This window comes from Felis catus, chromosome A2 (genome assembly GCF_018350175.1).
Source record: "Felis catus isolate Fca126 chromosome A2, F.catus_Fca126_mat1.0, whole genome shotgun sequence".
Classification (NCBI taxonomy): domain Eukaryota; kingdom Metazoa; phylum Chordata; class Mammalia; order Carnivora; family Felidae; genus Felis; species Felis catus.
Window position 1 is genome coordinate 40,828,375 of NC_058369.1, and position 26,154 is coordinate 40,854,528.

A 26,154-nucleotide genomic window follows, 5' to 3' on the forward strand; every position below is an offset into this window, starting at 1 on the left:
ATTTTTAGGTTCTTTGTCAAAATCACTGGTCATGATCTTCTTTGATGTTTAAGAGACTCCCAAATAGATTCCATACAGACTTTTTTTTTGTCTAGGAAAGTCAGATTCTTTTTTTCTCTGATATGACTGTAAGTGAAGACAATAACCATGCCTGGTCTGTTCACCAATGCATACTGAACCAGTACCAAGGACAATGCGTGGAGTACTGGCAATTGTGAATCATTTAGTGACTTTATATCCAAAAGAAAAATGCTTGATCATCTTGATAATGCCATTTAATAAAATTATTTTTTAAATATAATACATAGATGTTTTTTAAGTTTATTTATTTTGAGAGAGAGAGAGAGAGAATTGGGGAGGGACAGAGAGACAGGGTAAAAGAGAGAATCCTAAGCAGGCTCCGCACTGTCAGTTTAGAGCCCAGCATGGGGCTGCAAACCACAGACCACGAGATCATGATCTGAGCCAAAACCAGTAATCAAACACCTAACTGATTGAGCCATCCAGGCGTCCCAATACGTAGTTCCCGTTAAAAGTGTATAGCCCATTTATTTATTCACCTGTTGATTGCACTTCAATTATTCAGAGTTTGAGGCTGTTAGGAACAAAGTTTCTATGAACATTCGTGTATAAGTTTTATGTGGATGTATGTTTTCATTTCTCTTGGGTAAATACCTAGGAGTGTAATTGCTCAGTGGTAGGATAGTCTTATGTTTACTTTTGAAAGAAACTTCCAGGGCACCTGGGTGGCTCAGTCAGTTCAGCATCTGACTTCTGCTCAGGTCATGATCTCAGAGTTCATGGGTTTGAGACCTACATCAGGCTCTGCACTGACAGCTCAGAACCTGGAGTCTGCTTAAGATTCTATGTCTCCCTTCCTCTCTGCCCCTTCCCTCGCTTGTGCTCTCTTAAAAAACAAACAAACAAACAAACAAACAAACACCGCAACCATCACCAGAAAACAACCTACAAACCATTTCCCATTCCATTTTCAGGTTACCTTCCCACCAAATATATTTGAATTCAAGTGGTTTCATATTATCACTGAATTTGATGGTGTGAGTCTTTTAATTTAGCCATTCTGGTGGGCATGCAATGGTAACTCAATGTAGCTTTTACTTGCATTTCTATGATGAATAATGATGATGAACACTTTTTTCTGTGCTTATTAGTCATTCAAATATCTGTTCAAAACCTTTCCTCATTAAAAAGATTGGGCTTGGCTTCTTAGATTGAATATAACACCTGAATGTGAATTGTTTTTCAGATATACTTATTTGGTCTATTTTATCATAATGTGTTGCATCTTTTCATTTTTTCCGAAGAGTCTTTTGAGGAGAAGTTTTAAAATTTCAATTACAGCCCAATTTATCAATGTTTTTCTTTTATAATTTTTAATTTCTGAGATTGACTAGTCTCAGAAATAGTTGCAAGGTATTTTCTGTAACCTCTGGCCCCTCAAATTTAGACTTTCAGCTCCAGTCATGGTGTAGTAATCCAAAGCAGGCCAACATGCCCACTCCAAGAAACAGAAAAGCCAGTTACCAAAGACCTATGTTTGAAGATATTGGGGAGCTACAGAACTAATAAGAACTAGATTATCTGGAACTCAGATGGGGGTTGGAGGGACTTCTGATGTGAGCTGAGAATCACTAGTCATTTTTTCTCCTGGGATATTAGCTGATACAGGCTAAAGACTGGCTAAGGCTTAATCCAGACAGAGAAATTCTACTTGAGCAAAGAGTAAACTTGAAAATTTTTTTGCGGGCACTTGATCCTGGCTGATGGATTGGAAATTTTAAGAGGCCCCAATGCCATTGGCTTTCCTCACAAGACATTTACTAAGTTCTGGACTGTACACGGGATGCTAGGAGAATAGATATAAGGACCCTAAAGCATGAGTGAAATTTCCAGTAATCTTCATGTGCTTCCAAGACAAAGTAGAGAAAAGCTTTCTTGACACATAAGCACTTTCTCTTTTCTAACTCTTGCCAAATTTTGAATCTTTGGCAATGGAATGTTCAAGAACTAAGCTCAAATCCCTTGAGACAGCCTTGAGTCTCCTGCTGTGTTCTAGGTCTAGAAATTCAGGGTTACAAACTAACATCACACGGGCCATACCCCAGAAACAAGGATGAAGCAGAGAAGGATCATATTTTATTCACAGTTTAGTCTCATCCTGAACTAGCTCATGCTCTGCTTGGATTGAGAAAACAGGCTTTCCCCTACCTTCCAAACAGAGCAGAGGGTAACTCTCTTTCTGGGACAAGTGTCACTTGTAACTTCAAGGGTTATTTTAAATACAATGTCTGGCAGAATTCAAAACGTACTAGACAGGCAATGCAGAATAAAAATGTCGCCAGTGATTAAAGAAACAAACAACAGAGGCAGGCCCACAGATGGCCCAGATAAGAGAAATACCAAATAACGATTTTATAATGGCCATGATGAGTAAGGGAAGATGGATAAAATGGAAGAAAAGAGTTATAATTTCAGCATAAATTATAAAAATCATCAAATATTGTAGAAATTAAAATAATTGAATTACACATAAACTGAACAGGCTTAACAGCAAATTAGAGATAGCAAAGATAAGAACAGTGAACTTGAAAATGACTCAATAAAAATTGTTCAAACTGAAGCCTAGAGAGAAAAGATAATTAAAAAAAAAGAGTTTAAGAGATGTGAGGGACACAGCTAAAAGTCTAAACATACATTTGGAGCCTTAGAAAGTATTAGAGGGACAGACAAGAATGGGTCAAAAATAACAGCTGAAGAAATAATGACGAATACTTTTTCAAAAATGGTGAAAAACCTCATCTCAGTTTCTATAAGCTCAATGACTCCCAAACAAGCTAAAGAATATTCCACGACCTATTATTGTCAAATTGTTAAAAGCCAAAGGAAAAGAAAAAAATCTTGAAATCGTCCAGGAACACACACACACACACACACACACACACACAGAGTACTTTTAGAAGACAAACTGTAAGACTAAGAGCTAACTTTTTTTTTTTTTTACAATTTTTTAAAAGTTTTTATTTATTTACTTTGAGAGAGAGAAAGAGAACATGCGGAGGAGGGGCAGAGAGAGAAGGGGAACTGGATCAGAAGCAGTCTTTGTGCCGACAGCAGAGAGTCCTTTGTGGGGCTCAAACTCACCAACTGTGAGATCATGACCTGAGCCGAAGTCAGATGCTTAACTGACTGAGCCACCCAGGTGCCTTAGAGCTGACTTTTTTTTTTTTTAACGTTTATTTATTTTTGGGACAGAGAGAGACAGAGCATGAATGGGCGAGGGGCAGAGAGAGGGGGAGACACAGAATCGGAAACGGGCTCCAGGCTCCGAGCCATCAGCCCAGAGCCTGACGCGGGGCTCGAACTCCCGGACCGCGAGATCGTGACCTGGCTGAAGTCGGACGCTTAACCGACTGCGCCACCCAGGCGCCCCTGGAGCTCACTTTTTAATAGACACTACTAATCTTTAAGAAATGAGGAAAATGATAAAAAAAATAAAATAGAAACAAATGAGGAAAATGAGAACAACACTGATTAGCAACATTTCCAATTTGGCAAAATTTCTCAAATTCAAGGTGCTCAGGCCTTTCCACTGAGCAATTCCGTCTCTCCCTTTGATCACACATGTTTATGAGAGCAAGAAATGGAAAACAAACTATCATCAATAGGAGAATGAATGGTTTTATAAACCATGATATAAACACTCAACATTGGTAAATCTCAATAAGTTGCATCAACAAACGTACAATTACCCTGCACATATATATTTATATATATAACTTGTATATAAAATATGTCTTATATAATATATAATACATTACTATATTTTATATGTTAATGTTATATTAACATATACCTACATAATTTATAGAGTACGTACTTTGTATAATTTATATGAAATATAAATATTTGAAAATATATGTTAATGTAAAATTATAGACATATGAAATATGCATCATATAAATATATTTATATAATCTATGTATATATATAATGTAAAATGTCAGAATAGTTTGTAATGTTTATCAATATAAAATCTTCAAATTGTAAAAAACATACGTGGATCAGAGAGTAATTCATAAGGAAATCTCAATTCTATATATATATGTTTTTAAGTTTATTTTTTTTGAGAGACAGAGTGAGAGAGAGAGGGAGGGGGCAGAGAGAGAGAGAGAGAGAGAGAGAGAGAGAGAGAGAGAGAAAGAGAGAGAATCTCAAGTAGGCTCTGTACTGTCAGTGCAGAGATCACTACTTGAGCCAAAATCAAGAGTTAGATGCTTAACAGACTGAACCACCCAGGTCCCCCTCTATCTTGTCTAATTCTTTAAAATAATGAAGAAATGAAATAACTCGACAATGATGACTGGTGGAACACAGGCCTTCTTTTTCTTTTTATTTATTCTTACCTGTATGTTTGAACGATCTCACTCTAACATCATTTAAACATAATTAAGAAGCCTTAGAACACAGAGGAAATTAAACATGGTGTGTTTCCAGAGTTGTTTAAAATTTTTTTGATGTTGGAAGGGAATAGTATGACTTAGGGCATTTCTAGTTCTTTGTGATGCCATCATAAACTCAGACCACTACCTGTGTAGTGGAGCCATCCATACAAGTGAACTTGGCTACAAAAATCATAAATAGTATTTCTGTTTCTACTTGATCTAAAAAGTAAGCACAAGTGTGAAATACTCAGATGAGAAAAAAAATCTACCCAAATAAATCTCTTGAAAATCTATGGGTTGTTTATTTGTTTATGTATTTATTTATGTATTTGTGTGTGTGTGTGTGTGTGTGTGTGTGTGTGTGTGTGTGTGTGTGTAACATTCCAGAATTCAGTTACTTTTTCCTTTGGGGTCTTTGTTATGAAAGGAAATTTCTTAGTATTTACTGCATGACATTTCTGCAGAGCTTATCAACCAATGCCCTCTTTGCTCAGAAATGTTTAGGTATTACAAGAAAAGGCCGCTTACTGGGTGTCATAAAACCCATTTTCAGATGTGCTCTTTCCAGATGCCTTAGCTTAACCTGACTGCATGGGATTGTTTAGCATGATGGATGGTACCCTGTAACATCTGCAGGCTGCAATGATTATCTGAAGTTACGGTCAAAGCCAAGCCCCATACCAAAAAATGAGTAACTTGTATTCATGAAAGTGGTTTTACTTCTTGCACAAATGGCCAACAAGCTGTTATGCTAAAGGGTTTTGTGTATAAATTCATCAAGGGGAAAAGGTCACTTAAAAGAAAAAAACTCACCCTGTGAACTTGGAAATCTAAGTATGAGGGAGGGGTAAGAATTAAAATATACTATAAATCAAGCAGCTTTTGAATTTACCTTCCATGCTAATGACTTCTACAGTGCTTCTTATATCAATAGGGTTTCCAAAATTTAAATTATTGCCTCTCAAAGTTTTACGTAAAAGGTAGCTAGCTTACCTGTTTTAAATGAGCAAAGAGAAATTTTATCATTCATTTGTGATCTCTCAGGGACTGAGATTAAAGATTTTAATGATTTAAACAAGGAAATCAGATCAGATTATGCTGCATTTATCACACCTCTCAGCAAAAACAGACTAGAGGCACTTTACTTTTTCTTTCCTCCTCTTTTTTTCTCTGCCTAGGAAGAAAATTTTACTGTGAAAATTTATGGGTGAAGACATAAAGCTGCAACCTAAGCAGATGGCATGGTAGTTTGACCTTAACTTTCATTTTAAATCAAGCTCAGATCACTTGCATTCCAAAAAATAGTAAATTGCAATTTTTTCCTGCTTTTAACAGTGAGTCACACATACATCTCTGAACAGTATCATTTCCTTGGGGCACAAGGACAAGTACGTATAGACTGCTATTTCCTTCTTGACTTTGAGAGCAAAATGGATGGCATCCTTATTATGGAAAGATCAACACCAAATGTCACCAGAAACCCATCAGAGAGGTACTTTCTACCTTATTGGGCCAGCCAAGCACTTCTTCCCATTAACAAATAATCAGTTGGACAATAAACACAGGGAAAGGAACCAGTGGACTTTATCAAACCAAAGTAGACTGTATCAAAAACAACAATGGGCTCTTTGATACCTTCAGTTGATGGTACCATATGAGGCAGAGATGAAGGAAAATGAATCGCTGCTGAAAGATACAAAATTATAAATAAGAAATTTGCTATAGGAACTTGAAACATGCCTAGAACTTGAAAAGTCCTAGAATTTAATCTTCACATCTACTTCTCAAAAGCCTTGCAACGTGAATACATTTTGATCCAGCCACCAAATTCCTGATGGTCTTAGCAAGAACTGTTTTAATACATGTGCAAAGCTATGCATCCAAAGATTGCTTTCACAACACTGGTTAGGATACTGGAAGATGTGGACCAATCTGAATATCTACCAATAGAAGATAGATGAAATAAATTATGGCACAGCCATCCAACAGAGTATCATAATTATAAAAATAATGCAGATCTTTATTTCTAAGAAGCACATTATGAAGTAAGTTCATAAAAACTAGGCTACCTAATAAAAAGTACAAAAATAAATAAAATGCAAACCCATCTTTGTAAATATTTTCCCTCAGTACAAAATCATGGGGAGAATGGATTTTGACTTAAATAAGTCACAGGAGAAAGAGTCTAAGTACTTAGAACAAAATCTGTTTAGAATAATAGAAGGAATCTTGGCCAGCACTTCACACCACACACAAAAATCAATTCTAGATTGATAGTTGATCTAAATGTAAAAGATAAAACAATTAAGGTTTTAGAAAAATAAAACAGAGTATCTCCTGTCCTGGGGTAGTTCAAGATTTCTTGGGCAGAACTCAAGAAGTACTTTTATAAAAGAAAAAAGGTAATTTGCATTACATTTAAGGAACTTTATCAAAAGAATTTATCAAAAAATACCATTTAGAGGGTGAAAATGTAACCCACAAAATGGGGGAAGATATTCACAGAACATAAATAAGAGAAAAGACTAGCAACCTGAACCTACAAAGGTACTTGCTAGATCAATAAGGGAAAAAAGCAGATTACCTAATAGAAAATGAGACAAAACACATGAATAGGCAAATGGCAAAGAGAGAGAGAGAGATCAAAACATAAGAAAGGGTACCCAGCTTCAATAGTTATCAAAGACATTTAATCCCTAATGAGGTATTATTTCATACCATCAGAATGGCTAAACTAAAAAGAAAGATAATACTAAAAATTAGTAAAGGTAGGGAATAATTGGAACTTTGATAGACTGCCAGAAAGTACAATTACTTTCAAAACTATCTCTATTTACTAAAGCTAAATATATGCCTATCCTATGACCCAGTGATTTACTTTTAGGTGTGCAACCAAAAGAAATGCATAAATTTGTATATCCAAAGACTTGTGGTCAATATTCACAGTAGCACTAATCATAATCCCAAACCAGAAGCCATCCAAATGCCCACTCATAGTACAAGGGATAAATACTGCCATAGCTATACAACAGAATCCAAGAAAGCAATGACAACAAATAAATGTAATGACATGGGAAAGTCTCAACATGATGTTGAACAAAAGAAGCCAGGCACAAAAGAACATAAATTGTAGGAGTTTGTTGAGGAAGAGTTCAGAAACAGGTGGAGAAAATCTCTGTTGCTAAAAATCAGTGGTTACCCATTGGACAGTATCTCCTTGGATAAGCTTGGGAAGGCATTCTCGTGCTGATAACATTTTATTTCTTGATCTGAATCATGCTTGTAATGTATATTATATGCGTACATCCACTCAAAGAAAACAAAACTGCACCCTGTACTTAGATTGTGTGCACTTTCCTGCTATGTATTTTGTACTCCTATGAAATGTTTTTTTTTTTAGTGGGTATAAAACATTAAAACGTTGCACTGAAATACTGCTTCCCACAAACTTAAGTATTGTTAGTCCTAAAATAGCAGATTATATAGCTTACATGTTAGCATACACTAATTCAAAGAAAGCAAATGCAGCCCTTAGAAAAAAATAGAGACATGTTTGTTACTATTCTAAAGTCTTCATATTGAGGAGCGTGTCTACAGTGAGATCTAATGTACGTTCTCATTCTTGCCTTTTGTCAATTGGAAGCTCATCTGAGTATTTTTCAGCTTTCCACTTTATTTTTTCCCCCATAGATCCTTTTTCTTCAAGGAAACATTTGACATTTAAGATGATTTCATAAGTTGGGAAATACCAGATGACAGAGCATTACCAAAGAAATATAAAGCGATTAATGTCTCTCACCACATCCTGGCTTTCTTACATTTCTAGGTTTCTTTGCAGTTTTTAAGGGTGATGTCCTATATCCCAGAGGCAGCGCCTGAAATCTAATACTCTGCTCAGTGATTAGCTACATTAATTACTGGCCTGTGTCAGTATTCCAATGGGCATCAGAGGAGGCTTTATGGTTCATCACATCAGGGGTCCAAGTACTGAGGAGTCTGAGAATGCAATTATGCAACAGATAATTCCAGCCAGCTAGAGGGCCAACGACCTCGATTATGACATATAAGAACAAAACTGCAGACAGGGATCTGTGGTTTGCCAAAATGGATAAATAATATTATATTTCCAAAAATGGCCAGTCAAATTTAGCCCTATAGAGAAAATGATGGTGCTGATGCAGAGATATTTTAAGTCATCTTTTCCTCCTTCTGCAACATTTTCAGCTGTGAGCAATCAGAAAAGAAGGTGGTCACTCAAGCCAATATGTTTTGGTGTAGCTGATTAGAATTATCTAGCAAGCTTAATGGTCTGTGAGAAGCAAATTTGTATTTCAGGGTCTGCTCGTCTGGCAAACATTTTAAGCACAGATTTTCTTTTTGACAGGAATTATTATATGAGAGAAAAAAACAACTTTCAAGTAAACACAGACTCAGGCTGAAGTTGTTATGTTCGAAGTCAGCAAGTCCTTTCTTCACTTAGCCAGTATCTCATGTTCCTCTGATCCACAGGATCGTAACGTACACAGGGATATCTTCAGAGTCTAGATATATGGCTATGCCGTGAAGTTAAATACAATGGCTATTTTTAAAATCACCTACTAAGGTCCAGATTCTTTGTGTATAGATTTCATTTAATTCTCAAACAAGTCTAAACTCACAATACTGGCAGGAGCAGCTTTAAAATGATTGTTCTCCATTACTGAGCGCTTACGCTATTCCACGTACTGTGTGAAGATATAATTTAATACACTCCAAAGGTGTGATATCTATTTTCCAGAGGACACTGTATTGGAATCCCATCATTAATGTGTTTAACTGCCATGAATTAAACTACAGCCCCTTGGCAAAACCAGAGAGGAAGAGCAAGAAGCCAGGAGAAGAGGCGGGAGTAGATGACTCTCCAAATGTGGGCGACTTTGCATTGCATTTACAGAAGGATCTCTTGTCCAGGAATTGGCATCAAGAGGAAGATGCAGACTTGCCATTTCTTCCCCTCGTCTGTTTCTTTGCTCTTCTCAGTGAGGGATAACCATCCTGGGGAGAAGTCAAGTGTTCAAAGATTCATTTATCCCCCCCACCCCCCACAAGACCACTGAAAGCAGAATGTCTTACAACTGAAGAAGCAGACATCTTCCAGTGCCTGGCAAGGGAAACAATTTTCATTTCAGGAGTAATTTTAGGGGCGCCTGGGTGGCTCGGTTGGTCAAGCATCCAACTCTTGGTTTCAGCTCAGGTCGCGATCTCACAGTTTCTTGAGTTCGAGCCCCAAGTGGGAGTCTGCGCTCATAGGACAGTCAGAGCCTGCTTGGGATTCTCTCTCTCCTTCGCTCTCTGCCCCTTCCCAACTCGCACCCCCCTCTCTCAAAAATAAATGAACTTTTTAAAAAAAGAATAATTTTGAATACCATTGAATTTGGCTTTATATTCTTACTCCAGAACTTCCCTATTAATCACTACTCCACCTCCAGCCCACCCCTACTCTCCTAGCAGGAAGATGCTAACCTACTCACTGTATAGTTTTGGTGCCCAGGTGTAGAAAGTTACCCAGTGGTGGCACTGAGACTCTAACCGATGATCGCCTTCAAACCCCGCAGGTACCACACCCTGCATCTCTAATATGAGGCCCTCCTCTAGCGGCACCATAGCTGAGGGCAACATGAGGGCAGTGGTTCTCCCAGTTAGCACATATCCTCAGCCCTTGCTAGAGAGGGGTATGTCTCATCAGTTGTGGGCCAGGAGCGGGGGTGGTAGTTCTTAATGAGCGCTCAGGAGAAGCTGGTGTGTGGGATAAAATGACGGCACGGTGAGGAACATGGAATTGATGATGCCATAATAAAGGTTATGAAACTAAAAAAAGATCTCATCATCTAAGGAACACAAACGTTACTTTGGATGTGCCCTTTCCAACCATCAAAGCACCACCCCCCGCAGAGATTCTGATTTTCCCTCCTACCTCCAGGGGGCGATGTCTGAGCAGACTCTGCTTTTCCTAATACAGCTAAAACGAATTTTCTATTAATCTAGTGATACCATAATTTCAGGACACTGTCATTAAGGCAATGCTGCTAAGGAAAAAATCCTTGTGAGTGAAATCTTTCTTCACCACCAAAGTGTAAACCCAGGCAGTGAACAGAGGAGGCATGTCTGTTTTTCACCTGCCATGTGTTGTAATACACTGAGAGGTATTTCAAGGTGGACAGATTGCAGCTTGGAGTCAGGGGGTGTGAGATACAATTTAATACACTCCGAAGAGAGTGTCGGCACTGCTCTCTAGTACTGGGGTGGCACGGGGACGTTACTGAACCGCTCTCTGCCACTTTGGGCCCCATCATCCCAACCTCTGCCTCCCTATTAAATGCCTCTCTGTGTATCTAAGTAAGGACATTTGCCACTGGAGTTAGAGCCTGCTGGGGTAGCCTAGAATGATCTCATCTTGAGATCTTACTTTAATTATATCTGCAAATATATATATACATATATATATATTTCCAGTAAGGTCATATTCACAGGTTCTGAACACATTAGGACGTGAACACATATTTTAGGGGGCTAGCTTTCAACTCACTGCACAGCATATGTTTGTAACAGAGGCTTGAAAAAAAGTTCATGTTATCTCATTGAAAATTTTAATCATGAGGAATATGAGTAAACACCAGCGATCCAGTGAAGACTGAAACAGTTATAAGGAAGGTGGAGAGGAGGAAGGGGAGGGAGAGTTTGCATCATCTGTGGAGACAATGAGCAAAGCTTCATGGAACAAGTAAAAGCATAAACAGAGCTTGAAGGAAAGGTAGAATTTTGAACCTTAGACTTCTTCTCTACCCTAACACCGATAGTAATTCCCATTATAGGCTTGCTCCGAGGATTAAGAGACGGAATCCATGTAAAGCAATTAACACATTGCGTGTTATATAGTTAGCATTTAATATTCATTTATAATAATTACGGTGAAATGTTGTTGCTCTTTCAAGACCAAATAAATCATCCCAATTGCTAATAACATTCCTTTTGCTGTGCTGAATGTTGTGCCCACTATACTTTTAAATGTTTCCTCTATTTTTCTTTCACACATAAACGATTTTGATTATTCCTTCTGAAAGGTGTCAATCACTTCACAAGAGAAACACGGAAGGTAACATTTATGCTAGAATATTCTGCCACCTGCAGGTAATCACGGGTTGCTGCAATTTTCACCAACTAGCTGCATCTGCTAATATTAATTCATTGGCTTTTGAGGCAGGGGCCCTTGCTCAGAAGCCAGGAGGGATCAGTAAGTATTTGTCTTCTTGTTAGTATATTATTGTCAGTGGACGCTAGTCAGCAACACTCCTTTAAATAAGACATTAAAAATATTTATGCTTTCCTCCCCTGCTCCTAACTGTTGAATTTCAGAAAAGTCACCAACTCAGCTCTTAATAGACTGACCACCTAAATCAGTGGTTTTCAAAGCACTATTCTTGGATCAGCAGCAGTACCTGGGGCCTTGTTAGAAATTCACAGCCCAGCCTTGTGAATCGCAAAATCTGGGGATGGGGTTCAGGAATCTGTTTTGACAGCCTTGCCAGCTGGTTCTGATGCATGCAGTTCTAGAACCAGACATCTGGATGTGTAGATGTGGGGTTTCTACAGAATGGGTAGGATGGGGGACAAAGGGAAGCCGGGAACCCACGGAAGGGAAGGTGAGGAGGAAAAAGCAGCAGAGAGAAAAGTCTGACCCAACTGCATGGCTTTATAAATGAGCAAACGCAAAGTATGTACTTCTGATAAAAACAGATCTTATGTATTAGCAACAGTAGGACCTGAATACTTTTTTTTTTCTAGCTAGAGTTTTATTTTTTCTGTCAAAAGTTTAAAGGAAATGTGGGCTTTGATTGTTTTTCATTTTTTTCTGATGTTAAAATCATTTAGGAGATTAAACTAAATCTCTTAAATAAATAAAATTTTCTTCATGTGCATAGTTAAGCCCAAACTGCAAATCCTTTCCAGTTAAAAAGACCTGTTATTCCACCTTGCTTCATTTAAAGTCATTTAAAAAAATAAATATACACAGGTCACTATTGTCAAATACATGAAGGTACACAGGAGTGGGAGAATATTCTTATTTGTAAATGTGGATTTGAAATCAAGTCATTTCCTCCTTTATGTCAGGATCTTAAAATTTTTTCATGCTAAAAAAGTATGTTGGGGCTTTTAATTCTCTTTAGCTACAAAGCATCACAGAAGGGGTAAAAATGTTGGGAGCGCATATACAGACAGCTGGTCAAAGTATGTGGTGGTGAGAGGGAAAGAAAATGGAACATCACAAGAATGACTCTCTTACCTGGCCACAGCTCCTGTGGGGTAAGAACTCAGTTCAGTAACACTTGGTGACTCCTGAAGAAGTCAGGGAAGGACTGCAGACAAACAGGTGAGGGCTCCCAAGTCAGACCGCTTAGGCTGGAATCCCATCGTCACCATGAACTAGCTGGCCGAGGAGCTGAAGCACATGCTTAAGATCCCCTAAGGTCCGCTTCTCCTCTGTAAAATGTGGCTAACAACAAATGTATCTCAGGAGAAGGTAGGGGAGCATCTCCAACTGGTGATGGAACCAACACCGGTTCTCAAACTTGGCTGAGCATTGGAATCACCTGAGGGTCTTTAAAGACTCTTCCAGTAAGGGAGGTCACGCGGAAAGAGCTTAGCATCATGCTTGCCCTAATAAAGGAGGGTGATCCCCATTGGCGATTACTATTGCTGCACATAAAAGGTATTCCTCTCATCAGGGGCTGCAAGCCTGGCTGCACATTAAAATCACCTGGAAAACATTGACACCGGGGCCCTGCATGAAGCATTCTAATGTGCTCGATCTGGAGCAGGACCTGAACATTTTCTCAAGCTCTGTAATGTGGAGCCAAGGTGGAGACCAGAACAGCTGGGCTATTTATTGGAAGATGATTAAATCTGGAATCTTCTTCACAGTCTCATAAGGGAAACACACAAAACTAAAACGGACTATGATCACAGTAGCCTAAGACTTAAACATTTAACTTTGCGCTAAGTATCATATCTCTTTATGGTATCTTTTTTTTTTTTTAATGGGCATTTCATGAAAAAACTGAAGTTGAGGTCTACCTTCTGCCTTATATTGCTATTTTACCTAATTAATAATCCAGATGAATATATTATATACCATATTTTAGGTGTCACATCTCTATGACACTATAGTCAAGATCTCACATTTCTTTTTGAGAACACCATAAGGTGGGTACTATCACTGATACAAAAAAAAAAGGTTTCTCTATTACTTTTTAAGAAGCCAAAGAATCCCTTGTCTCATAGAAATGGGAGGCAAGTCTAGAACAGATTGGATGGATGCCAGAATCACAGAGAGAGAAAGCTTCTCTGCATAACTGAGGCTGAGGCATATAAGATGTGGGTAGAGAGGAAGAGAGAAGAAACTGGAAATGGACAGTTGAAGAGTGGAGTGAGGGGGTTAGAGGAGCAGCAGGAGGAGGGGGAAGCAGCTTCAGCAAGGCGGTAGGGGGAGACAAGTTTGAAGAAGACACACATATGAATTCAATAGAAGTATAAACTTTTATCATTCAATAAAAAGTATCAACTTCTAAAATGCATGGTGTCACCCTAGTTCTTGTAGAAACCAGGTGGTGACCTACTTGATGTGGGGCTTGAACAGTCCACTTTCATGGACAAGGAGGCACTGGTGCGTGGGTGACAGACTCTTTGGAGAGATGTGGCAGTTGAGCTTTGAGCAGGTTAAACCCACTGCCCAGTGCTAAGTGCTAGCACATGGGGGAACCGACTCTCTGGCCTGAATTCTTAGCCACTTCACTTCATTGGGTAGATGGTGGCGACCCTGTGTTCAAAGGCTGGGGATAAACATCTGCTCTGGGAGGAATCATGGAAAATTGAAAAAAAAAAAGAAGGTATTTGAGAGAGGAGGATGACTGGCTTGGGACAAGACAGGGTAGGGGAGAACATTCTTTTTTTTTAATTTTTTCTATATATGAAGTTTATTGTCAAATTGGTTTCCATACAACACCCAGTGCTCATCCCAAAAGGTGCCCTCCTCAATACCCATCACCCACCCTCCCCTCCCTCCCACCCCGCATCAACCTTCAGTTTGTTCTCAGTTTTTAAGAGTCTCTTATGCTTTGGCTCTCTTCCACTCTAACCTCTTTTTTTCTTTTTTCCTTCCCCTCCCCCATGGGTTTGTGTTAAGTTTCTCAGGATCCACATAAGAGTGAAAACATATGGTATCTGTCTTTCTCTGTATGGCTTATTTCACTTAGCTTAACACTCTCCGGTTCCATCCATGTTGCTACAAAGGGCCATATTTCATTCTTTCTCATTGCCACGTAGTACTCCATTGTGTATATAAACTACAATTTCTTTATCCATTCATCAATGGATGGACATTTAGGCTCTTTCCACAATTTGGCTATTGTTGAGAGTGCTGCTATAAACATTGGGGTACAAGTGCCCCTATGCATCAGTACTCCTGTATCCCTTGGGTAAATTCCTAGCAGTGCTATTGCTGGGTCATGGGGTAGGTCTATTTTTAATTTTTTGAGGAACCTCCACACTGTTTTCCAGAGTGGCTGCACCAATTTGCATTCCCACCAACAGTGCAAGAGGGTTCCCGTTTCTCCACATCCTCGCCAGCATCTATAGTCTCCTGATTTGTTCATTTTGGCCCCTCTGACTGGCGTGAGGTGATATCTGAGTGTGGTTTTGATTTGTATTTTAGGGGAGAACATTCTGGTTGCCGATAGTAATTGGACAAAGATGCAGGCCTGGCAAGTACAAGGCATTAGGCAATATGAAGCAATTTAATGGGGCTGAAATCTAGAACTTCCATCAAAGGATGCCGAGAAATCAGGGGGAAAGGGGTGGTTTGAGTCAAATTTTAGAGTTCTGCATTTTTCTGTAGCTTGGGCTTCATTTGCCGAGCAGTGGGGAGCCACAGGGTCTCTGAGTAGGGAAACGACTGCATGTTAAGAATATGTCAAGCAGCAGTGAGTTTTCTTACGAAAAATGCAGCCAAAGAATTTTTAAACTGAAAAAGACTTTAGAATTTATTTGTCCCTTGGTTTCAAGCTAGTGGTCCGGGAGCCAGACAGAGCCCAAAGGGGTATTTGGTTTGGTCTGGTCCCCGTGGTGTGCCTTGTCTTTGCTTTTCTTTTAGCTTTGAGCTGGAACACGCCATCTCTGGCATCTAGGTTCTTCTCCCGGTGCGTCAATGAAACTCTGTGAAATGGCCAGGTGGTGTTCAGAGACAAGGAGAAGGCTTTGCTAAATAAACTTAAAGCAAAGTTCTGACCAAAGAAGAAGTGTTCCAGGGTGTGTTTTATCCTATCCCAGGTTGTATTTCAAAGGGCGGGTTTTTTTTTTTTTTTTTTTTTTTTGGTTGTTGTTGTTGTTGTTTTAACAGCCACGAATCTTGTGTAACTTTGGTCGGTGAGAACTCCTACTCTAATTAACATGTATGCCAAGTGAGAACCATCTTAAAAACCAGAGACTATGTATCTTGGAAATTGGCACTGTATCTGTCGTCTGCCATTTATAACCCTCCATCCTTTGTCCACGATGCACATTTAGCAGTAAATGCAGGGCTTCCCCCATGCCACTTTGTGATTATGCCAATTGATTAATACTGGCAAGTTCACATCTCCCCAAGAGACGGCTGGCTTTCCCACAAGAGTCTCCTATGTTTTCAGAGATGTAAAGCATAGAAGTGGTATGAATATCATGAAATACAGTTTCTTCGCTGTCTTCTTTCCTAAGTCTTGGCCACACCTTGTCTTCTTCCTGTTCGTAAGTAAGCCACAGACTAATTGGCCAAAATTTGCATGTAACCCTTCATTTCAGAACACAAAGCACTTTGAAGGGGGGAAAAATAATCATCCACATTTTTAAAATTGAAAGCACTCTCTTAATGATTTTTCCATGGTCACGGATTGAAAACCCACAACTTAATTATTCATGTGGATCAAAGTAAAAAAAGTACACACACACACACACACACACACACATACATATTACATTTTTCAACCTAGGTGCTGTTGTCATTTGGGGCCAGATAATTCCATTATTGGGACTGTCCTGTGCCTGGTAAGACATGTAGCAACGTAATACTCTTTTTACTCATTGGATGCCAGCCAGTAACACCAACGCCCCCAGTTGTGACAACCAGAAATATCTCCAGTCACTGTCAAATGTGCCCCGGGCAGCAGAATCTCCCCTGGTTGAGAACCACTGTTCGATATCAATCTTAATTTTACTTTCCTGTTTGTCACCCCACGCTCTCTAGGAAGCACAGTTGACAGAAATATAAAATTGGCAATAAGTGAATTAATTAAATGAAACATATTTTAATCTTTCAAAATTGAAAGTGTAAGAGCACTAAAATGAGCTTTCCAAAAGTTGAAAATTGATGAGAAAATATATTTAATTTCTGTTCATCCTGCATATTAAGCTGAAAGGGGAAAGTAAGGGTAAAGAAAATATTTTGAAACTTGGAAATTAGGGCTCTAAAGGAATTAATGGTTATTTTTAATGTGACTGTGATATTAATATAGCATGGGGCATGTGAGGAACAGGACATCCTTTCGTCCTGCCTAGAGTAATTACATGGAACGTCTAAACATTAAATCTGGAAAAGGTTTCTAAGCATGATATAGGAACTAATAACTAATAAGATGCAAAAAGAGAACATAAAAGTGACAAAGACTATGTATATTTTTTCTCTTACAATGAATTTTTTGGGGGAATAAGCAGAACGAAATTCATCTCTAAGCTCTCTCATGGCTGTTAAAAAGAAAACAGAGAAATAAGTACTTTAGGTTCTTATGTGCTGTGTTTCACCATGTTTTACTATGTAGTAGTTGTATTTTGGACATAATTTTTATGTAGTAGCTATCTACACATGTGGAATGGTGTAAAAGTCAATGGTTTTGGAATCATGACACTGTCACATTGACACAGACAACACTTTGTCTAGCAGTTCTTAACCCTCGTTGTGGATTTCACCTACTTCAAGAGTTTTTAAAAATACATAAGTGTTCAGACCCTATGGACACTTACTCTGATTTAATTGGTATGGGAGGAAGCTTCACTATAATTTGTAAACACTCCCTAGACAATGCTAATGTTAGGAACCACTGGTCTAATCCATGGGTTGCAAACAAAAATCATTGCAGGGATGAGGAAATTAAAGCAAATTAATTAGTGGTCCCTGGGTAAGAACACAGGGCCTGGTGGGGACTTTGGTAAACCGGAGACCGGATACGCTGCCTAAAAACATTCTGTTGTGCTGTTGTAACCATCTGGAAATGCTGTCCTGATTTTCATCAGAAACCAGACATGCAGGTATTTTAGAGAAATTTCTCTAACTTTTTTAAATACCGTAAAGGGGCCAAATGAAATATATTTGTGGGCTGCCAGTGTGCAACCCTACACCCAGTCCACTCGATCCACTTCACTGAGGAACAAGCTGGGAACCAGAAACTACACAACTGCCCAAAATGATACAGTCAGTGGCAGAGACTGGTACCAGTCTCAGTGTTTGGTTTTTCCAATGATCCCAGATTGCTATGCTACAACCATGATAACGAGAACATTTATGAAGTGCCTAGAGTAGGCCAAGTAGTGTGCTAAGTGAAAGCCTTACACATCTTTGTTTGTTTGTTTGTTTGAGAGAGACACAGATTAAACAAGCAGGAGAGGGAGAGAGAGAATCTCAAGCAGGCTCTACACTGTCAGTGCACAGCTGGTTGCAGGGCTCGATCTCACAACTGGGAGATCATGCCCTGAGCCAAAATCAAGAGTTGTCACTTAACTGGCTGAGCCACCTAGGTGCCCCATCTTTTTAAAAACTCTTAGGGAATCTATGGAATGGGGATTAATAGTATCCCCATTTTACAGATGAGGGAAGTGAGGCTGAGAGACATTGACCATAGAGGTCCAGTAGAGCCAGGCATTGAATTCAAGTTCACCTGATCGCAAAGCTTCCTCTGTTAACTCCTTGCACCATGTTTTCCTGGATGTTTCTTTCCACGTTGTGTAAGGAGCCTCTCTCTTGATTGTATTTGGAAGATATGCACATAGCTCTAGTCCTTGGGACATAAACCAAGGGCCAGCTCGGTGGTGCTCTTCCTGTGCTGTGCCCATATTTCATGTTTATTATTAAAGTTGACCCTGCTTGAGGTAGGAGGTCAGCTCTTCACCAGGTCTGCTGGAAGCCTAGGAAAAATGACAGCCCTAATGAAATGTGCTCGAAGTGAGACCGTGTCCGGCTTGCTGTAGTTATGCACAATTTGCCTGTTTCAGAAGAGAGAGAATAAATTGAACATTGGCCTCCCTGTCCTTCCCTGGACTGTCAGTCAGACTGTGTACAAAGACAAAGGCTTCCAGTGAAAAGCACCATAAGGACAGACCTGCTTTGCAATGGAAAAAAAATGTGTTTAAGAAGAATGTAGAAGAAAAATGAAGATGGTTTACCATTAAAAGCCAGTCAGAATCAACTGGCATATATGCATAACTGACTCAGCATTTACTTCCCTCTTCTTTCTGACCTCACTCCAACATTATTCCAAAGCCTGACAGTCCCAAAGTATACAAGTATCCTTCAGATTTTCTCCAAATTTTAAATGAGGACTAAAATATTCATCATCCTCACTTCTAAGAGTTCAAATTACAAACAGAAACAGGGAGTTCATTCATTTAGTATCTTATCTCTGATCTGCAGAGCCCTGTTCTGAGTACTAAGGAGCTGACACTTTAGGGCATGATATGATCTGACCTCAAGGAACACTGGGTGAATTGGCAGTGTATATATATTATACACACACACACACACACACACACACACACCAAGTGGTAAAGCAATAGTAGTCATAGTTACTGCTGTGGGTTGAGAATTGCTATCCTAAGTCTTAAGTTGTTTTTATTTCATCAGAAATACAGTTTAGGTATAGGAGGGGGGAAAAAAACAAGAATAGAGATAGAAAGCTCAGAAATTCTCTAGTATTCCTCCATTCTGGAGACCCACCACTATCAACCTGGCATTTCTCCTACATGTTTTTTCATATATATATATATATATATATATATATATATATATATGAAATGAAGGTTTCCTTTTTAATGCCACTAGGGTCATGTAATGAACAGGGTTTCATAACGTGCCTTGTTCTCCATTAGGATGGGATAGAGAACAGCAAAAAGGGTAGCAGAAGAGTAAGCTTCTTCCTTGCATGTGGCTCATTCATGAGGAAGAAGACGAAGTAGTAGCCATTTTGTTTGGGGTGGAGCTCAGTGTACTCAAACCACATATGTGCATGAAACCACATTAGAGCCATAGTTGCAGGGCATGTGGGTTCTGGAGACAACACAGAAGATCGAGGAGGAGCTATCATGTCATCTCCTTCTTCCTTCAGTGGAGACACGGGAAGTTAAGACTAAATTTATCATTGTATTTTAGATGATTAATTACAGTTAGATCAATAATTGGCATCTAAATGGACAGACAGCAGCCACTGTGGTGGTTGTTATTTACCTTTACTTTGATTATCTTAAACTCTTCTTGGGTAAACGAATAGGCAGTGTCTTCACTCACTGCTTTCATCATTAAAAAATTTTTTTTATTTATTATGGGGGGCGGAGAGAGGGGCAGAGGGAGATAGACAGAGAATCCCAGTCATGCTTCACACTGATGGAGCCTGGTGTGGGGCTTGATATCGTGACCATGAGATCATTACCTGAGCCGAAACAAAGAGTTGGATGCTTAACTGAGTCACCCAGAAGCCCCTGCTTTCATCATTTATAGATCCATTAACCAATGGGTCCATCCATTTGTCCACATACCTCCACATTCCATGGACACTTACTGAGTACTGACAGTCAACCAGGCACTGGTGAGATTACAGAAAACAAGAGATCATCTTTGGCCTTAAGAAGCCTGTATAGTTTAGTATAGGAGAAAGTTAAGGCAGCAGTTACCATAGACAGTGATTGGAGTTATTCTAACAGGAGAAACTGGATACTGTGGGAAAACAAAGGAGGAAAGCTAACACAGGCCTTCAGGAGGGACATTATTTTAGTTTGGCTATATATAAGATACTGTGAAAGAGACACCAGTGTAGGGCCTAAAAGCAAGGACTTGTAGTCAGATGTGAATTCGGATCACATGTCTAAATGGTTGAAACCTCACACTGCTCCTGGATCATGTCTCTAAGTTCATTTTGCAATTTGTAACAGGACCACTTATCCTTCTGCTCCACCTGCCTGAGGTATATGTTCCATGTACAGTTAGTTTCCCTTTGGTTCCTTTGTCCTGTCATTTTCCCATCATATTCAATTTTATTTCCACACTCCAGTCCCAGGATGCCAACTGTGCTTCCAGACATCACTTCCTGCCTTGTTTCTCTTGAATAAAAGCATTCCAATAACAGTCTCAGTGAACTTACAGCAATTCTTTTCTAATACTATAGTGTCTGAGATGCTACAGTTACTAAATAAATATTTATTGACTACATGGACAGATAGTTGAAAAGTCAGGGCATCTTATGTGAGTCTCTTGAACTGAAGAGTTTTATAGACACATTTCCCTCTCAAAAATGATTTCTTGAAATTCTAGCTTTACCATTCATTATTGCTTCATCACTCATGAAATGGCATCCCCCCAAAGGCAGAATCTTGATATTTTTCTTGCCTGTTCCTGGAGAAATTAAATAATGTAAACTTGTACCAGTGAAAAGCCTCTGAATATCTTAACAGACCATGGCAATATTTTCTTCTTAACGTATGTCCAATTTTGTAATTTTCAGCCATGGAAGAGGTTTGTATCAAGGCATATGATCACTGGCCCTTTCTTGACTCTTTCTTGACTACTTTGTGGATGTGTCCCCCGAATCAACCATTTCTAATTGAAACATGAGTGTGAAGGTTAGAACAAAAAGAAAAAGAGGAGGACAAAAGAAGAGAGACCTAGTAATGTCACTTTGTCTTACAGGGAAAAGCTAAAGATGCAAAAATATAGACTTTTTTGTTTTTTGAAAGCCGGTTTAAAGTTCAAACTGGTGTCTATGAGAGACCTTCTGGGAGCAAACAGGAGAGAAACTTGGCCTTCTACAATGGTGGATCCCACTGGAATGGTCTCAAAGTTCTATGCTTCTGAAGGAATTCTAGCATATGTAATACTCTGACTCCTTGACAAGGAATTAGAGGAAGTAAATGGGAATTTTACATGCAGTCATTCTGACTCCAGAGTTGGTGTTCTTAATACGAGCTGGTTGAGTGGGTTGATGTGCTAAGTATTATAAAAACTTTTTAAATTTATTATTGGTGTAGTAGTAGTGTTTTAAGATGTATAGATGATAAAGTTAAAGCTTAAAGGGATTAATTACTCAAGGACATAAGGCTAGGAAGAGAAAGAACTAGGATTCAAATGTAAATCTGAATGTATATCTTAGTTCATTTTTCATGTGAGATCTTTCAGATATGGTTTGTAGAAATAAAATATTGCCTTGCTATTTAAAGAGTTTGTGTTTTAACTTTAATTAATAATAATACTATCCCCACCACTGCACAATTTTTTATTTCCCATTTTAAATTTTTTTTTTCAACGTTTATTTATTTTTGGGACAGAGAGAGACACAGAGCATGAATGGGGGAGGGGCAGAGAGAGAGGGAGACACAGAATCGGAAACAGGCTCCAGGCTCCAAGCCATCAGCCCAGAGCCTGACGCGGGGCTCGAACTCCCGGACCACGAGATCGTGACCTGGCTGAAGTCGGACGCTTAACCGACTGCGCCACCCAGGCGCCCCTTTATTTCCCATTTTAAAGTTAAGGGAACTGGGGCTCCTGGGTGGCTCGGTCGGTTGAGCATCTGACTTCGGCTCAGGTCATGATCTCACAGTTCGTGAGTTCGAGCCCCGCGTCGGGCTCTGTGCTGACAGCTCGGAGCCTGGAGCCTGCTTCGGATTCTGTGTCTCCGTCTCTCTCTGCCCCTACCCAACTTGCGCTCTGTCTCTCTGTCTCTCAAAAATGAATAAATGTTAAAAAAAAGGAATTTATAAAAAAAAATAAAGTTAAGGGAACTAACTGATGATTGGGGACACTGAGATGCCCAAGTTCTCATAGACAGCAAATACAGACCCAGAAAGGTCTGACCTTGGTATCCAGATCTGCCCAAGCTCTTAATCTGCACCTTTTTGCTGCGTTTCTTCTTTTGTGTTCTGCCTGCTTCTCCACTGAGCTTGGGGCTTATACTCTAATTCCTAAGTATCAGGGAGACAGCTGTTGCACTAAGAAAGTTAATAAAAGGTAAAACTCAGCTGCCACTGCTTACAAGCATCTCTAGAATATAAATGAGGAGAGAATCTTTCAAAAACTTCAACAGATCTGGTTCTTTTTCTTTTAAGCTTTTCATCTGGGTACTCCTTTGATAAATGCAACTATGGGTGGGGATGTTTGCCAAGAGCCTTAGTTGGGAATAAAAGAGGTTAAGGTTGTTGAAAGGGGAATATTGAAGCCTGGAAACAGAATTTTTCTGAGTTGTATACAACAGTTACCCCCAGAGAAGCTGAAATATGCCAATCCACACCAACTGAAATAATGGCATCTTTACTGTTAATACCTCGTAGATCTTCAGGATGAACTATGGGTTAAGCAAAGCTATATGCATATTAGATCCACTGCTATAAGGGAAATGCCACCTTGGCAGACTCTAGTAATGTTTCAGGATGGGGAAGGGAAGCATTGGGAAGGGTCGGTATAAGAGGTCCAGGCTGGATGCTTTTAAGATGGGTCTTTCAAGGTGGGGAATGGTTGGGATTGAACATATTCTATGACATATTCTCTATAATCAGTAGACACCAAGAGGAGGTTTTAAATTAAATCTTAATGACTTAAATCTTGATAAATAATGTTTTTTATGTGGTAGGCAGTCCTATCTTCCATGAGAAAGTATTTCCTTCCAGCAGCAGGTAGGTATTTACTTTTGCTTTTTTTCAGTATTGTTTAACATATACTTGGCAAAATATGCCTGATCCCAGAATTGTTTCACCAGGAACAGGAAATTACGCTGGTTCACTTCTCAGAAAAAAAAAATACATCAGCCATGTTCAAAAGGAGGCCAAGGCTATATTAACCTGTATTTGCCACAGTCCTCCTTACAGAGACAACATCAGTAAGAGTCTTTCATTTACTAATTACCTGAGGAGGGGTACCTGGGTAGCTCAGTTGGTTAAGTGCCCAACTCTTCATTTTGGCCCACATCATGATTTCGTGGTTGGTAACTTCGAGCCCTGAGTTGGGCTGTGCACTGATAGTGCAGAGCATGCTTGGGATCCTTTCCCTCCTCCTCTCTCTGCCTATGCCCTGTGCTCTCTCTCTCTCTCTCTCTCTCTCTCTCTCTCTCCATCTCTCTCTCAAAAATAAATAAACATTAAAACCTTAAAAAAAATAATTACCTGATGATTAAGCAGGTCCCAATTTGCCTTTTATTTTCCCAAGAGCTCTGATCAGATATGATGTTCCTCTAGATGTTCAATAGTCCTTTTCCTCCCCTTATAATGTAACCACTTCTAAGCTAAAAGAGATAGCAAGGCTGAAAGTGATCTTCTCCCCCTTTAATAGACATTTATTCTCAAACTTTTGTCTGTATAAAAAATCCATCAGGGAACATCTTTCACGTGAAAATCCAGGACCCCACCAGGATATAATTGTGGAGCATGGACCAAGACTCCAAATTTTATTTATTATTTATTTTTTTAAAGCTTACTTATTTATTTGTGTGTGTGTGAGAGAGAGAGAGAGAGAGAGACAGAGAGAGGGAGAGAGAGAATACCAAGCAGGCTCCATGCTGTCAGCACAGAGACCAACTTGGGGCTGAAACTTACAAACTGTGAGATCAGGACCTGAGCCAAAATCAAGAGTTGGACATGTAACCGAGTGAGCCACCCAGGTGCCCCCCGAAGACTCCAGCCTTTAAATGGACATCTCCTCCCCTGCCCCCAAACACCACCACCACTATCACCAAATGATGCCTGCATAGAAGTCCCAGGACCACTCTTTGGCAAACAATGCAAAGTTGAGTTTTTCTGGGTAGTATAGCATCTGGAATTGCCACCTGCAATTGGTAGGTGATCTCTGTTGAATCTGGACTTTCCTGTTGGTGCATTGCCATCTCTCGGCATTTCAACATGGCCATGTGGTAAGGAATGAATTGGGTTTACCTTAGTTCTCTGGTAGATTATATAACAAAATCAGTGTCCCAGAACTGACAGGATTTGTTCAGAAAGGTAATTCGTTCTGTTAATTCTACTAATTATCTTATCCCTTGTCAACTCACTTTTGATGTTTCAGTGGAAGATTATCATACTGAGGGCGATGTTTAATGGGATATTTTTTTCATTTGAATATATGGGGGAATACAATTCCTTTCTTTGTCTAAATAAATTTATTTATAGATGATTTTTTAAAACTGATACTACAGAGAAGAATAAAAAAGCATGTAAAAAATCACTTAAAATTCTACCTTTTAGGTATCCTAACATTTGTGGCTAAGACTTGGAAAGTTTTTTTCTCTGCAAACACAAAATTTTTATGAGACTTGGATTATACTATAATATGTTTTTTTGCTTCTTTAAAAACTTACTTTATCATGAACATTGTTTATATTAATAAATTTAGTTGAATACTTAGGAAGTTTTTATTATGAGGAATATTCTCCAGGGAATATATTCTTATACACATTCTTGTACACTTATTTTAGCACAGTTGTTTTGTGTGCTAATAATTGCTAATGTTAAATTACTACAAGTAGAATTAGTGGGCCACACTTAACATTTAAACACATGCTATCCAATTGTCTTCAGGAAAAGCTTACAATTGTCTGTTTTATACACTCTCAAGTAGTGCCTACTCAGAGAAGCCTTCCATGATGACGTCATCATAATTGAAAGTGTATCACCTTCACCCCAATGCTCTTGATACCATTATCATTGTTCACTGCATTTTTTACTATTTGACATGTTGTATCTTTCTTAGTTTGTTTACATTCTCCCCACAAGTGGTAAGACTTTTGTTTCTTTTGTTTGTTCATTCTTGTATGTCCAGCTCTTAGAACAGTGTCTGGAAGATAGCAGGTACTCAATAAATATATGTTGACTGAAATAATGATCTGTTTCTAACAGGAGACATTATCTTTTATACTCTCCTTTGTCAAGAGCCATATTCCAGTTGAACAGGAATGTAAAATACAGTCCATGAAGGCAGCTTAGCCAATTAGTGTGTTCCACTATACCTGCTCCCCATCTGTTCAGGCAGCTCTTCTTTCAAAAATCCCAGATTTGCTTAATTCAACTATGAAAACATTACTACCGTCAAAGTGACAACATTTTTATCCTGCCCATGGAGTGGACCTACCTATAGATCAGGGTTGACAAACTTCTGGAAGAAGCAGATAATCATATTTTAAGCTTTGCCAGACATGTGATCTTTGTCCTAAGACTCAACTCTGTGGTTGTATCATGACAACAGCCAGAGACAATAGGTAAACAAATGGTCTTATAAAACTCGATTTACAAAAACATGTATGACCAGGTTGAGCTCACAGTCCCCTATTTTAAATGCAGATCTTTTAATTTTATTTATTTTTTGTTTTCTGAGAGAGAGAGAGAGAGAGCG